The following is a 16424-nucleotide window of genomic DNA, read 5'->3' as shown; positions in this document are numbered from 1 at the left end:
TCTTGCTTTGATTATATTCCCTAAAGCAGTTCCCATGTAGGAGTCAATAAATATGTGGGTGTCAGTAAATCCTGGGCTCTTGCTCCTGATAAGCTTGAGTCCCCTGACCCCCATAGCTATCTTTTTGTGTCTGTCATTTCTTAATCCTGCATGGTGCCCCTTTTTCTCCCCTATTCTCCAGGGAAATTCTGGCATGAAAAAAAAAAGGTAATTCAAGATAATTATAAAACACTGAAATAAAAGCTGAATTTCTACAAGGCATGATGGAGAAAATCTTCATGACTTGAGGGTAGATTGGACATGCAATTGAATAGGCCTAAAAAGAGAGAAAAATGATCAATTAGACTTAAATTTAAACTTAGGCTCCCTAAAAGGTATTTATTTAAGAGAATAAGTATGGAAGCCACAGCCTGGAAGAAACTATTTTGACAATGGACAATTAAATTATAAAAGAAAAATAGGCCAAGTTTTTTAGTTGGTCAAAGGTTTGTGTCAACATTTCACAACAGAAATTATGCAAATGATAAAGAAGCATACAAAAATGTTCAATAGTGCTAGTCATCAAAAAATGAAAAATTTTTAAAACACACAAGAATAACTGAAAATTTTTTAGCTGACTGCACTAAATGTTGACAGTGATGTGGAGGAACAAGAATGCAAAATCATTGCTGAGAAAATAAAATTGTATAGCCACTTAAGAAAAAGTCAGCAATTTTTCTTAAAACTACTTTCACAAGCAAGTCCACTCATGTGTATACTCTAGAGAAATGAAAATATTACTGCATAAAAAACTGTGCAGTATGTTCATGGCATCTTTATTCATAATCACTTAAACTGGAAATGCCTTATGCATCTATGAATCAAAAAATGAATTCAAAGTGGATGTGTTATGCTTGAAGTACTATCAGAAATAAGTAAATAGATTACTAAGGAATATAGATGGATTTCAGAAAATTACAGAATGAAAACCCTTAAGTAAGAGCAAACCCGAGATGATATTATGTCTGTGAAGTTCTAGAGAAGGCAAACCTAAATCAAAGCAGTGGCTGCTTTGAAGATGGAAAAATTGAATTGGATGGGGAAGGGCATATAGGAAATTTATGAAGTGATGCATATGTTTTCATTTTGCTTAAAATTAGGGTTGTATTGTTAGTTATAATGTATTACTTGATGATTCATGTATTTTATTATAAATGTGTATTTCTATACAAATTTTACCTAAATTAAATAAACATATAAACAAACCTTGAATTCTATAAGTATGTGGCAAGGGGTAAAATGAACTGTATTTGATGTGCTTTGAAATGCATCACAAAAAAAAATGGTTAGATGGAGTCTTTGATGATAAAGAAAATATAGCAACTTCTTAGCAATTAAGAATTTTAATAGTAGGCATATGTTGCACAATTCCTTCAAGTTTTCTGTATGTATTGAAATGTTCATAAGAACATTTGGGGGAAATAGTTCTAAAACAGTTGTAGTCTACTTTAACATTGTGAATGTTAACAATTTAAACATTCCTATTTTTAGTTTTTTCTTTATTTTCATGCTTTCAAATGCTGTATTTCTATACTTTTCTACTCTTATAAAGAAATTGCTGTATCCTCAAAGGACTTTTTTTTACCTTTAATACCAGAACATGTAAACAAAGATCTATTTCAATATTCCCTGGGAATATTATTAAAATTGGCACATTACTTTAGTTTGACCAAAAGGCTAAAAAATAAACATTCTGTGACATACAATAGGTTTCACTCTGTTATGCAGTACAATGTTTTATCTTTTAATTTTTATTCTAATAATGTATTCTTGACCTGATATTTCCCCCTTTTTACCACATTCACATACAAATTCTAGGCCCACTAATGATATTTACAATATGGTTCTAGTATAGCCATTATCCATTTAAAAATATTGCAATCATCCTAATAGAAATTTTGTAAAAATTGGGCATTAACTCTCCATTCTCTACCCAGACTATAGTAACCTAGATTATAGACCATAAATTTATGAATTTTCTTGTTCTAATTTCTTCATGTCATTGAGATAATATAATATTTGTCCACATTTTTGTTGCATGCTTCAGAACTTCATTACTTCATACTGCTGAATACTATTCCATTCTATAAATGTATTCATTTTGTTTATCCATTCATCTGCGGATGGAAGCTTTAGTTATTTCCATCTATTGACAATTGTGAAAAATGTTGCTGTGAACATCAGTATGCAATATCTTTTTGAGTCTCTGCTCTTAATTATTTGGAGTACATACCTCATAAAGGGATTACAGAATCTAAATGGTGATTCTGTACTTGGCTCTCTGAAGAACTTTCAAGCTATCTTCCTCAGTGGCTGCACCATTTTACATTCTCAACAGCAATGAATAAGTGCTCCTGTTTCCCCGCATTATGCCCAACTCTTGTAATTTTATTTATTAGTAGCAACCATCCTAATGAGTGTGAAATGGTATCTCATTGTGGTTTTGATTTCTATTTCTCTAATAGCTAGTGAGATTGATTACCCTTTAATATTTTCCCAGCTTTTTGGATAGCCTCATTGGAAAAATGTATATTTAAGTCTTTTGCCCATTTTTTAATTGGGTTGTATGTCTTTTTGTTGTTGAGTTGTACAACTTCTTTGTCTATTTGGAAATTAAAATTTAATTGTTTATGTGATTTTCAAATATTTTCTCCCATTGAATAGGATGTTTTTCACTTTCAAGATAAATATTTTGATGCCCTTTTTAAAAAAAATTGGTGATGTCTCATTTAACTAATTTTTTTTTTGTTGCTCAAGCCTTGGCTGTAAATATTAAGAAACTATTGCATAGAACAAAATCTTAAAAATCCTACCTACATTTCCTTCTAAGAGACCAGTAGTTCTATTCTTATATTTAGTTTCTGATCCATTTTCAGTTATTTTTTATAAATAGTATGAGCAAGTGATTTTCCTTCATTCCTTTGAATATGGATATCCAGGTCTCTGAAAAACATTTGATGTAAAGACCATTCTTCCACAATGAAATGGAAATGGCAGTTTTGTCAAAAAATATATTGGTATTGACACAGTGTAAAAGAGATGGCTAATCTAACTGTGATTTAGAGACATTGGAGACAATAACCACAATGATGGCAAAGGCAGTGTCCCATGTCAAAAGACAGACAGCTTCAGGAGTCTCTAGTGTGGCAAGTGGTGATAACATGGACTATTGTGGTGGCTTTGTGACTCAAAGCCACAAAGATCCCTTCTTCTGTTTTCTGAAAAAGGCAGAAAAGGAGATCAGCAAGCTAGAGACAGAGCATTTAAATAAAAAACATGAAAGAACAGGTGGAGGGAAAAAAGGAAAAAATTGAGCAAGATATTAGGAAAATGAATGACAACATGAAGTACACAAGCAAATGAAAGTCTCAGGAGAAGGGAAAGTAAAATGCCCAGAAAGAATATTTGAGGAAATAATTACCAAAGCTTACCAATCCTAATACAAAACACAAAAATGCAGAGCTAAAAACCTAACATACTCCAAACAGAATAAAACATAATAATCCATTCTGAGGCACATATTAGTCAGAGCATCAATTGTCAAAAATAAAGAGAGAATTCTGAAAGCAGCATGAGAAACGTAAGGTTTCAAGGGACTTGCAATAAGATAAAGCATGGATTTCCCATCAGAAAACATATAGTTAAAGAGGCTGTGCTATTATGTACTTAAGGTACTAAAAGTCAAAGAATTTTATGAAAAAATTCTTTACATGGCAAAACTTTGATCTTAATATATGAGGGACAATTTAAAATATGTACAGGTAAGCAGAAGTTAAAAGTGTTTGTTAACAAGCTCTACCCAAAAAGGAATACTAAAGTGAGTTCTTAAGGCTGAAAAGAAGATGAAGAGAGATGGTTGGAGGACAGTGTAAAAATGAAGATTATCAGGAAAGATAATTGAAAGATGAAAAAGAGAGGGAAAGTAGGATATGATAAACAAAAGTCAAAGGATAAAGTGGTTGAAGTAAATATTGCCTTTACAGTAATAACACTACTAAATGTTAATGTATTAAACTTTCCAATCAAAAGATGCAGATTTGAAAAATGTATGAAAACAACAATTAACCTATATTCTGTCTACAATAAAGACATCTTAGACTCAAAAATACAAAGAGTAAAGTAATGAGAGCCTGGAAAAAGATATTTCACTCAAACAATAAGAAAGAAAAGAAGCAGTATAACTTAATGTAGAACAAAATGCAGTTTAAGTACAAAAATGCTATGAGACAAATAAGGACATTACATATTAATAAAAAGGTAATCCTCTGGGAAGAAATAATTATGCACCTACACAGAGTGTGCCAAAATAAAGGAAACACTAGCAACACTAATGGGAGAAATAGAAAAATGGCAGGAGACTTTTAATAATAACACTCTCATCAATCAATAGAACATTCATAAAAGAACATGTAGAGAGGATAATTAAGGAAAGAAAGAACTCAAATAAATTTTTAAAAATTACCTAGTCCTAGCAGGTATTTACAGAGCATTACTCCCTCAAACAACAAATAAATTCTTCTCAAGTAATCATTCTCCAAGGGAGAGCACATTTTGGGCCACAAAACAAGACTCAGTAAATGGTAAAATATTGAAATTATACAAATACTTTCTTTAATCAAAATGGAATAAAAGTATAAATCAGTAATGCGTGAAGAATAACAAAATTCACAAACATATGGAGGTTAAATGACACACTCTTAAACAACCAGTGGGTCAAGGAAGAAATTACAAATGAAATTGTTAAATTTCTTGAGATGAATGAAAATGAGAACACAACATATCAAAATTTATGTGGGGAGTGCATAGGTAATTCAGTGGTAGAATTCTCATTCATCATGCTGGAGGCTGCATTCAATATTTGGTCCATGCACTCTCCCACCCCACCTCAAAAAAGAAAACCAACAAATGGAGTTGCAATAATGAATAATGGGATAGTCACATGGAAAAAAAATGAAATATGACCCTCACCATACAGCATTCAAAAAAATCTTATGTGATAAGAAAAGGCAGAGGGAAAAGGAAATTTAATGCCCTAAATTCTTTCATGAAAAGGAAGAAAAAGCTAAAATCAAAGGACTAACTATACACCTGAAATAACTAGAAAAAGAAAAACAAACTAAACCAAAAACAAACAGAGGGAAGGAAATAAAGAATAGAGCAGAAATAAATGAAACTTTGGACAGAGAAACATTAGAGACAATCAATAAAATCAAAAGTTTATTCTTTGAGAATATCAATAATTGGCAAACAGCTAAACAGACAAAGAAAGTGAGAGATCATTAATGAGAGGGAAACATTACTCTTAATATCACAGAATTTAAAAAGCTAAAAGGATGCTATGAACACATGTATGCCCATGAATTTGACAACATAGATGAAATGGGCAAACTCCTAAAAAGGTTTGTATGAACAAACCTCACTGTCTAGAAAAATAGAGGACATCAACAAGTCAATCACTTGTAAACAAATTGAATTAATCAATGAAAACCTCACATAAAAGAAAAGTTCAGGATCAAATCACTTCACAGGTGAATTCTATCAATCACCTCAGGAATAACTATTCCAAATCCTGCTCAAACTTCCAACATTTGAAGGAGGGGGGACACTACTGACTCATTCTATGAACATCACCCATACCAAAACAAGGTAAAGATACTACAAGAGAAGAAAATCATGGACCAAACATAGGAAAGTAAGAAACTAAAATATGGTTACCAACATCCAGGGAATGGTGAGAAATGGAGAATTAATCCTTACTTGGTGTGGAATATCCATTTGGGGTGATAGAAAAGTTACGGTGCAATTGATGATGATGGTACAGAATTGAATGTAATTACTACCAATGAATTGAAAGTTGATCTTGTTTCCTGTCATTTTGCTGATAGCTCCAGTAACTTTGTTTCCTACTTTCTGAATTTGAATATTCTAATTGTTTCAAATTAGTGAAATCTTTTAATATTTTTACATTTGTGTCTGGCTTACATCACTCAATATGATTGCTAAAGATTCATGCATTCTATAGCAAGCAATGGAACCTCATTGATTTTCATAGCTGAATAATATTCCAATATGTCATATACCATATATTGCTTATCCTTGATCTATTAATGGAAACTTGGGCTGCTGCCATCTTATGCTAATTATAAATAAGATTATCATAGGCACAGTATTCAAATATCTATTTAAAACCCTTTGTCAATACTTTGAGGTAGATATATAGAAATGGGATAACAGAGTGGTGATATGAAGCTTAATGTACTCCCATAAAAATATGTTCATAATGTAGGCCAACCCTGTGGCATGAACTCCTTGTACATAAATCTTTTGATGAGCTAACTCAGCTGACAAGATGTGCCCATTTTAATCAGGATGAGTCTTAATTCTATTACTGGAGTCCTTTATAAATAAAATGAGATGAAGAGGGAGAGACAGACAGAGAGATGAAGGAAGAGTCTGTATCAGTAGAACCCAGAAGAGAAGGGAGAAGTCAGGGGATGACAGCATGTGACTGGCAATGTGACAGAGGACAAAGCATTACTGACAAAAAAAGGCCCAAAATGACACAATCTCAGGAAGAAAGCATGGCCTTGATACCTTGATTTGACTTATTTCTGTAATAGAGAAACAAAACCTACCTATAATTATGTCTCATTTACTACCAGAGAGCATCTTTGCTACTCAGATGTGGCCTCTCTCTCTAGTCTTAACTATGAAAGTAAGTAATTACGCTTCCCCCTCTCTGAGTATGTCATCCAGCAGTGTGTTTCCTTGACAATGTGAGTCATGGCTCCCAGGGATGAGACTGAATCTGACACTGTGGGATCAACAATTCCCACAAAAGAGGAAAAGATATGTAGCAAAATAAAGTGCCATTGGCTAAGAGAGTCCAAACAGAGTTGAAATGTTATTCTGGAGTCTGCTCTTATGCAAACTTCAGCTATATATTGTTAATTGCTATGGTTTGCCAAATTGCAACAGCATCATTTCTATTAACCTTAAATAACACCCAGGACTCTTGGATCCTAAGTTTAAATTTCAAAAATCTAAAACCTTCAGATGGTTCCCAGACCAGATAAGTCCTAAAACCCAGAGGTTGTCAGGCTCTCCAAGAACAACCACCAATTCCATCTCCCATCCCATGTTATTCACACCATTTTTTAACATGAAGAAAAGTTTAGAATAGGCATAGCCCAAATATCTCTAAACACTGGGAAAAGGATCAAAATAGAAGGAGGAGTTATAACTGAAAAGTTAGGATTTAACAAATGAACATGACTACTGAATCATATTGGTATTTCTTTTTAACTACCAGTGTCTTGGAGGTGCTAAAAAGAAAAACCTGAAATTGTGGAATTCTAACCCATACCAAAACTTTGAAATAGGTTTTATAACTAATTGTTAAAATGTGACTTTTATATGTGCTGTGTTTGTAATATATTATATTTCCCAATTTAAAAAAATGTTAAAGGAAAAAATCTATCAGTCATAAATGAGAGGGTCTATTTCTCTACTCTCAATTCAACTTCCATTTGTTGGTTTATCTATCCCTATGCCAGCACCATGCTGTTTTGACCACTGTAGCTTTGCAATATACTTTAAAGCCTGGAAATGAGAGAACTCCAATCTCATTTTTCTTTGTCAGGAACATGATAGCGATTCAGTGCTCGTTAACAGCCTTAAGGCTGTAATGTTTTAAATCTTAAGTAATGGAAATTGGTTATGAAGGCTTTGCAGTGAGCATAACAAAATGGAGAGGACATTCCTGTTTCTAATTGGTCATTGTGTTCAGTCAAGCAATGAACCACCTAGCCTGTGCTTTCTCTTAAACTCTGAGTTGTGTTTTTTCTCAATCTCCCACTTCCCCTTCTGAACCTGTTTGGACAGTTCTTGAGCTGGACTTGACAGTTGGTGCCCAGACAGGGATCTGATAGGGGAACTCTTAAAGTATAAAGTGAGGAGATGCTCCAGCAATGTTCACTATGTATACTACAAATAAGCCTTTAGGGTTGAGCAGTGGCCCTTATCTATAAAAAAGTTACAAGCCCTCAGTTAGTTCAAGAACAGTTTAAAGCAGGACATATAGAAGAATCTCATAATCCCTGGAATTCCCCAGTATTTATTATAAAAAAGAAATCAGAGAAATGGAGAATGTTAACTGATTTGATAAAATTTAATGCTGTAATTCAACCTATGGAGTCATTATAACCTGTCTTACCCACACCAGTTATAATTCCTCAAAACTGTTATATTATTATAATATATTTTAAAAATTCCTTCTTTACCATACATTTAGCAGAGCAAATAAAGAAAAATTAATTTCTGAACTTGTTCTTAATGAGTTGCCTTTATATAAAAATTCATATACACTTGAGTCAAAATATTAAATAGGAACAATACCATGCCAAACAAAAGTCAATACTCATTAATGGTTCCTATGGAATCATATAACAGATTGATCCCCTAAGAGATATGCAATTCAGGGTTGCAGTTCTGATGTATGTAAACTTTTATCCTGCTGTTATCTGTATAAAAAAATATTGATTTTCTCCTAAGTATCATTAAACTGGTAAAAAGCTGTTTTTTTTCTTGTCCCAAACCAAAAGTGGCTTAATCTATTAATCTAAAGTAATATTGCTGTAAATGAATCCATTACTCACTAAATAATATTTAAATCATACAAATACCTAAATTCCCTTAAGTCAACATATTTTAATGCTTTGTCCAAAATTTATAGAAACTACACATGTATAAACTAAATTTATCCCAAAATAACCATTTCTTATGTTGGAAACAAATCAGATTTGAGAGCTGAAAGAAAGGAAAAAATAAACTTGTGAAGTCTGTTCTGTTCACCTGTTGGCCATTACATGCAACTGATGTTGCTATCATATGACCTTGGTAAAAACCAATTAAAATGCACACTCTAGCTGGTATCCTCCCAGAAGGAAGTGTACTTTAACAAAGATATCTAAGTCCCAGGAAGCTCCTCTTGGTCTCTAGTCAGTTTTCAGAGGACCCATCTGGGCCTGGTCATGTAAGCAAATAGGAATTTGGCCACTATTATGGAAAACTATCATAAAAGCTGCATGCACTAAATTTAAAATTACCAAAAACACACAGTCAGTTATAAAGAATCCACATTCCTGCCTTTCTTTTCAGTCAACCCAATGAATTCATTTTACAAAATCTGGTCATTTACTATGGATATATGTCTCTATTGACACTTACTTTGCTTTCAGTTTCACTACCTGCCACTTTAGGGATTCCTAAGTGTATGTTATAGAACCTGTTTGATATTTTACAAGGAGATTCTGATTTATTAAGCAAAAGGCAGTTAACAGCTGTGGCAGAACAAGAATTACAATTAATTGAACAATGCATCCAGGAAGGACAGCTTGTTCAAATAGATATAGAAAAGCCTGTTGATTTTCTTATTTTCTTTACCTTGCAATCTCCCACAGGCCTATCTTTGGCAAGATGGTGTTTTAGAATGGGTTTTTTTTACCAAACAACTGACAAAAACATTTAAATACATATTTGCAAAAAATATTTTCTTTAAAAGCCAAAGGTTGCCAAAGATATTATCAATTGAGAGGAAATGATCCTAATTGCTTAGTATGTGATCTCACAAAGGAAGAAGTTCAAAGTCTATTTATCTTCAATACCTCTTGGCAAATAGCATTAAGTGATTTTAAAGGATAAATTGATAATCATCTGCCTACTTTTACAATCATCAAAACTTTTACAATTTCTAAAAAGAACACAATGGATTTTGCCTAAAATAGTTCAGGTTTCCCTGCTGGAGGGAGGCATTACCATCTTTACTGATGGTAGTAGTAATGGACAGACTGCATATGTCACCCCAAGGGGAAACAAAAGTTGGGAAACACCTTATACCTCAGCCCAGTACACTGAATTGTCAGCTATAATTCAAGTATTGAAGAATTTTCCACAATCTCTTAATATTGTTTCTGATTCTGAGTATGTCTGCCAAACAGTTACTCACATTGAGACAGCTTCTTTGTTTGAAGGAGATGAATTGTTCCAATTTACATTTACAAACATTAGTCAGGAGTTGAATTAATCCCCTTTTTATCATGCATATCAGAGCCCATACTAATCTTCCTGGTTCTTTATCATTACAAAATCAGCAAGCAGATTCTCTTGTGGGGGTAATTCAAGATCCCACAACATTTCACAAATTGGCTCATATTAATAGCAAAGGACTGTGAAAGAAATTTCCATCTTTATCTAAACAGAAAGCTCAGGATACTGTTAGGACTTGTCCAACATGTGGACCTTTAAATGCATCCCCATTGCATCAGGGGGTAATCCTCAAGGTCAAAAAACAAATGAATTATGGCAAATGGATGTTACTCATATTTCATATTTTGGTAGAATGCAATATGTACACGCTGTCATAGACACCTTTTCTCATTTCATCTGCGGTATTGTGCAATCTGGAGAACGTTTCTGTCATGTTTGATCACATTTACTTAATGTTTTTGCTGTTATGGGATGCTCTCAGTTTATAACAGACAATGGTCCTGCTTATACAGGGAAGGAATTTCATAAATTTTGTACTACTTTTCATATTACTTGTATCACAGGAATTCCACATAATCCCTCTGGGCAAGGAATTGTTGAACAAACAAGCTAGATGCTAAAGTCTGTGCCCATGAAATAAAAAGAGGGAGATGATGATCAGGAGGATGATGTTGTGAAAAATAAGTACACCTAAAGATCAATTAGCAAAAGACTTGTTTACTTTAAATTTTTAAAAAGTTTAGGATAATTCATCACAGACTCCTGCAGAATAACACTTTAGTAATTTGGAAAAGAGAAATTATATGACTCAAACAGAACTGCAGCTGCAGCTGATCTATTGGAAAATTGTTAAGGATGATTTATGGAAACCAGTCATGATAAAGGTGTGGGGTAGAGAATTTGCTCATCATTACAGATGACAGAACCTCAGTTTGGTTTCCCTTGAAAAGAATAAAACCCAAACACATTGACTCTGATGAAAATAACTAAATAAGTAATGTACATCATAGGACATATAACTTTAATTGTTGAAGGACAGGGACATAATTATACTTACTGGACTTATATTCCTAACCCACCTCTGCTGTGGGCACTAACATGGGCAGATCTAACCTTACCAATATAACTGAATACTAGTTTAGGACTCCTAGGTCCAGTAGATTCAAGTCTTCCAAAACTACTTAAGGAAGAGGGGAAAATGGTGTCAAATTTAACTTTTCTATTTTTAGAAAAACCTATATGCATAAGTAGTGAATTACCAGGTATGACAATAAGTAATTGAACTACATGGTTTAAGATTCAGAATGATTCTCATAATTACCTATATGTATATCTCTCTTTTAACTCTATGGAATCACATAACATTTGCCTGTTAGATGAGAGAGAAAGTTGGGATGGATGGCAGTTATGCCATATAGATTGAGCAGTTATCATAATTAATGATTTCTATGGAATTGTAAGAGATGTGGCCCCTGTGGGAACCCCCATCTCTAACTTGAAGATAAGTGAGACTATATGGACAGGTAAGCTAAATCAGGGTTTAATACATAGAGGATGATTTGTGCCAAATCCATGGGATGATAAATATAACATTAGTTAGAAAAATTCATGGAAAATTTTAGGATCGGCACTGATTTTTATAGCAAATTCTAATAATTATAACTTCTCTTTAAATAGTAGCCATAAATGCTATATGCAAATATGCACTAGAGATCCATATGTATTTGTTAAAGGTCATATGTAAATAAGAAATCAAACATCTAATTGTGAGAATTGTTCTCTATTCACCTGTATCCAAGAACTTATGTTGCAGGAAAATGAGATGATTACAGCAGCAAGGAGAAGAAAAGGTATTTGGCTGCCAGTGCAGATGTCAAGATCTTGGCAATCTTCTCCAGAAACAGAAATTCTGACTCATTTGGCAAAAGAATATCTGAAAAGGACTAAGAGACTAATTGAACTCATTATTGCAACTGTCATTGGAATCATTGGAATTATCATGGCTGCTGCGGTCGCTGGGACTGCATTGCATCAAACTATACAGACACAGAATTATGTTACATATGGCATAAAAATGCCAGTGAGCTGTGGCATAGTCAATCTCATATTGATGAGCAAATTAATAATGGACTAAATGATATAGAGAGAGCATTGGTTCATATTGGAAATCAAATGTATAATTTAAATTTTTACAAAGTTTAAAATGTGACTAGAATGAGAGCAATTTTTGTATTACCCTTAAGATATAATCATTCTGAAATAGAATGGGAAAAGGTAAAAAGGCATCTTTGGGGGCATTCAGATAGTTTAAGCCTCAATATTTTAAAATTACAAAAGTGGGTATTAGAAATATCTCAGAGTAATTTACACATAACTGATGGAGATGATGTTATACAATCACTTACCCAAGAGCTAAAAAATTTTAATCCTATTTACTGGTGGAAATCATCATTTTTTGACTACTATAGGCTTGAGTTTAGGGCTCTTTATACTCTTTCTCTTCCTCCTCAGCTTTGTCAAACAACAAATATTCAAAGCATGAAGCTGCACCACTAAGCAGAGCCATGCTAACACTGTGATTCAAGTGAAAATCATTGGCTCTCTCCTGAATCAAAGTCAGAGAGCTTGACTGGTAGCCAATGATGGGTAAGACCCTTCCTTCAGAGCATAAGGGCAACCTAAGACAGGCACAGTCACCTCAGCTTATAAAATTAAAAGGGGGAAATGTAGGAGCAAGGGTTAATGGAAAACCTGTGGAATTTATTGGGAGCAGCCGGCTTCAGAGAGGCATTGGCAGTAAACTGTGGAGGCTATCTGCTTAATTGATTGACAGTCTGATGGGGAGAGAATGTTTATTTTTTCTTTTTAGCTATCTCTTGTATGTAGGGAGCAAAATACTGAAAAGGAAGCACTCTGTTTTATCACGAAATGTATACATACTTTTTGTCATGTAAACCCTGCAGTATATAAGCAGAAACTAGTTAAAAATAAAGTTGTCTGTTGTCTGTAATTGCTAAGCTTCAGGTCCCTTGATCCCATCTGTATTTCTCATCATTTCTTAATATCCTTCATGCTCCATTTCATAGGAAGCAACATGTCTTCTGCAAAGAGTGATGCTTAATCTAATCATTAGAAACTTTTAAGGAGGATTCAGAAGAGGAAATCATTCTTCATACTTAAGCCAACCAGACAGCCTTTTCTGAGAGTTCATTGAGGACCTTCATTGAAACTGCCAGCTCATGGCCTGCCTTACAGATCTTGGTCTCTACATTCCCAAGGTTATGTGAGATAATTTTTATAAGTTTATATGTACAGATATCACCTGCCGATTTTGTTTCTGTAAATAACCCTAGCTAATATAGCTTCCCTTGACATTCTTCAGGTTCTGGATTGCTAATATCTCATAGAGCTGTCTGCTGAGGTCCAAGGCAGTCTACTAATTTCTTGTTTGAGCTGTATAAACAGAAGAGTTCTAAGTCAAATGAACAGAAGTCTAACCTGAATTACAAAACACAGAGTCATGGCCCCTTAATCAATTTCCAGACTTGAAATAGTTTACAACCCTAGGACCCCTTGAATGAAGGGGAGGCCAGGTCCCTTTGAGGAAGAACCTATTACACTGCAAAAATTTATACTGTTAATCTTTCTCCAAGCCTTCACCAAGGAGACTGTTGGCCTTTTACCAGGGCAACTGTGCACTGGGAAAAATGAGATGAGATATTTTAGGGATTATTAGACACTGGTTCAGAAGTGACATTAATTCCAGGGGACCTGAAACATCATTCCAGTCCACCAGTCAGAGTGGGGGCTTATGGTGGCCAGGTGATCAATGGAGTTTTATCTCAGGTCCATCTCACACTGGGCCCAAGTGAGCCTTTGGACCCATTCTGCAGTTGTTTCCCCAGTTCCATATTTTATAACTGGTATAGACATACTTAGCAATTGGCAGAATCTCCACACTGGATCTCTAACTCATGTAGTGAGGGCTATTATGGTGAGAAAGGCCAAGTGGAAGCCACTAGAACTGCCTGTATTAAGCAAAATAGTAAATCAGAAGCAGTACAGGATTCCTGGTGGTTTTGCAAAGATTAATGCCACTCTTACAGATGTGAAGGATGTGGAGGTGGTGATTCCCACCACATCCCCATTCAACTCTCTTATTTGACCTGTGCAGAAAACAAGTGGGTTTTACAGGATGACAGTGGATTATCATAAGCTCAATCAGGTGGTAACTCCAATTGCAGTTGCTGTTCCAGATGTAGTATCATTGCTTGAGCAAATCAGTACATCTCCTTGTACCTGTATGCAGCTGTTGATCTGGCAACTGCTTTTGTTCTCAGTAGCTATTAGTAAGGATGACCAGAAACAGTTTGCTTTCAGCTGACAAGGTCAGCAATATACTTTCATTGTCTTACCTCAGGGGTATATCAACTCTCCAGCAATATGTCAAAATCTTGTCTGTAGGGATCTTGATCATGTGTCTCTCTCACAAGACATCACATTAGTCCATATATTGATGATATCATGTTGATTGGACCTAGTGATCAAGAAGTAGCAACTACTCTAGACTTACTGGTAAGGCATTTGCATGTCAAAGGATGGGCGATAAATCCAACAAAGATACAGGAGCCTTCCAAGCTGGTGAAATTTTTAGGTGTCCAGTGGTTGGGGCATGTCAAGATATCCCTTCTAAGGTGAAGGAGAAGTTGCTGCATCTGGCCCCTCCTATGACCAATAAAGAGGTACAACACCTAGATGGTCTCTTTGGATTTTGTTGACAACATATTCCTCATTTGGGTGTGCTACTCCGGCCCATTTATCAAGTGACCAGAAAAGCTGCAAATTTTGAATGGGACCTAAACAAGAGGAGGCTCTGTGACAGGTCCAAGTTGCTGTAAAAGCTGCTCTATCAGTTGGGTCATATGATCCAGCAGATCCAGTGTTGCTGGAAGTGTCAGTGGCAAATAGAGATGCTGTTTGGAGCCTTTGGCAGGCCCCTATAGGAGAATCACAATGAAGACCCTTAGGATTTTGGAGCAAAGCCTTACCATCTGCTGTAGATAACTACTCTCCTTTTGAGAAACACCTTTTGGCCTGCTACTAGGCCTTAGTAGAGACTGAATGCTTAACCACGGGTCACCAAGTTACCATGAGACTTGAGTTGCTTATCATGAGTTTGGTGTTGACTGACCCACCAAGCCAAAAAGTTGGGCATGGGCAGAAGCACTCTATTGTGAAATGGAAATGGTATATATGAGATAGGGCCAGAGCAGGTCCTGAAGACACAAGTAAGTTACATGGAGAAGTGGCCCAAACGCCCATCGTCTGCACTCCTGCCACATTACCTTTTCTTTCTTAGATCCCCAAGAAACTATGGCTTCTTGGGGAGTTCCTCACAGTGAATTGACTGAGGGAGAGAAAACTCAGAACTGGTTTATGCATGGTTCGGCATGATGTGCAGGTTCCACCCAAAAGTGGACAGCTGCACCATTACAACCCCTTTCTGGGGTGTCCTTGAAGGACAGTGGTGAGGGGAAATCCTCCCAGTGGGCAGAACTATGAGCAGTGCATCTGGCTGTTCATTTTGCTTGGAAGAAAAACTGGCCAGAGGTGCATCTGTATACTGACTTATGTGTTGTTGTTAATGATTTGGATGGATGGTCAGGGACTTTGAAAGACCATAATTGGAAAATTTGTGACAAAGAGGTCTGGGGAAGAAGTATGTGGATAGACCTTTCTGAGAGGGCTAAAAACATGAACATATTTGTGTCCCATGTGAATGTGCACCAGAGGGTGACTTCACAGAGGAAGGTTTTAATAATCAAGTGGACAAGATAACCCACTCCATGGATACCAGTCAGCCTCTTTCCCCAGCAACTCCTGTCAATGCTCCCTGGGCTTATGAACAAAGTGGTCATGGTGGTAGGGATGGAGGTTATGCATGGGCTCAGCAACATGGACTTCCACTCACAAAGGCTGACTTGGCTACAGCCACTGCTGAGTGCCCAATCTGCCAGCAACAGAGACCCACACTCAGCCCCCACTGTGGCACCATTCCCCAAGATGACAAGTCAGCCACATGGTTGATTACATTGGTCCATTCCCTTCATGAATGAGACAGCAATTTGTTCTAACTTGAATAGAGACATATTCTGGAGATCATTTGCTTTCACTGCATAGAATAGTTCTGCCAAAATTACCATCAGTGGGATCACAGAATGCCTTATCCATCAACATTATATTCCATATAGAATTGCTTTTCATCAAGGAACACACTTAACAGCATTTGAAGTGTGGAAATGGGCACATACTCATGGAATTCTCTGGTCTTACCATGT

The sequence above is a fragment of the Tamandua tetradactyla genome, chromosome Y (assembly GCF_023851605.1).
Source record: "Tamandua tetradactyla isolate mTamTet1 chromosome Y, mTamTet1.pri, whole genome shotgun sequence".
NCBI lineage: Eukaryota > Metazoa > Chordata > Mammalia > Pilosa > Myrmecophagidae > Tamandua > Tamandua tetradactyla.
This window is presented reverse-complemented; position numbering follows the sequence as displayed.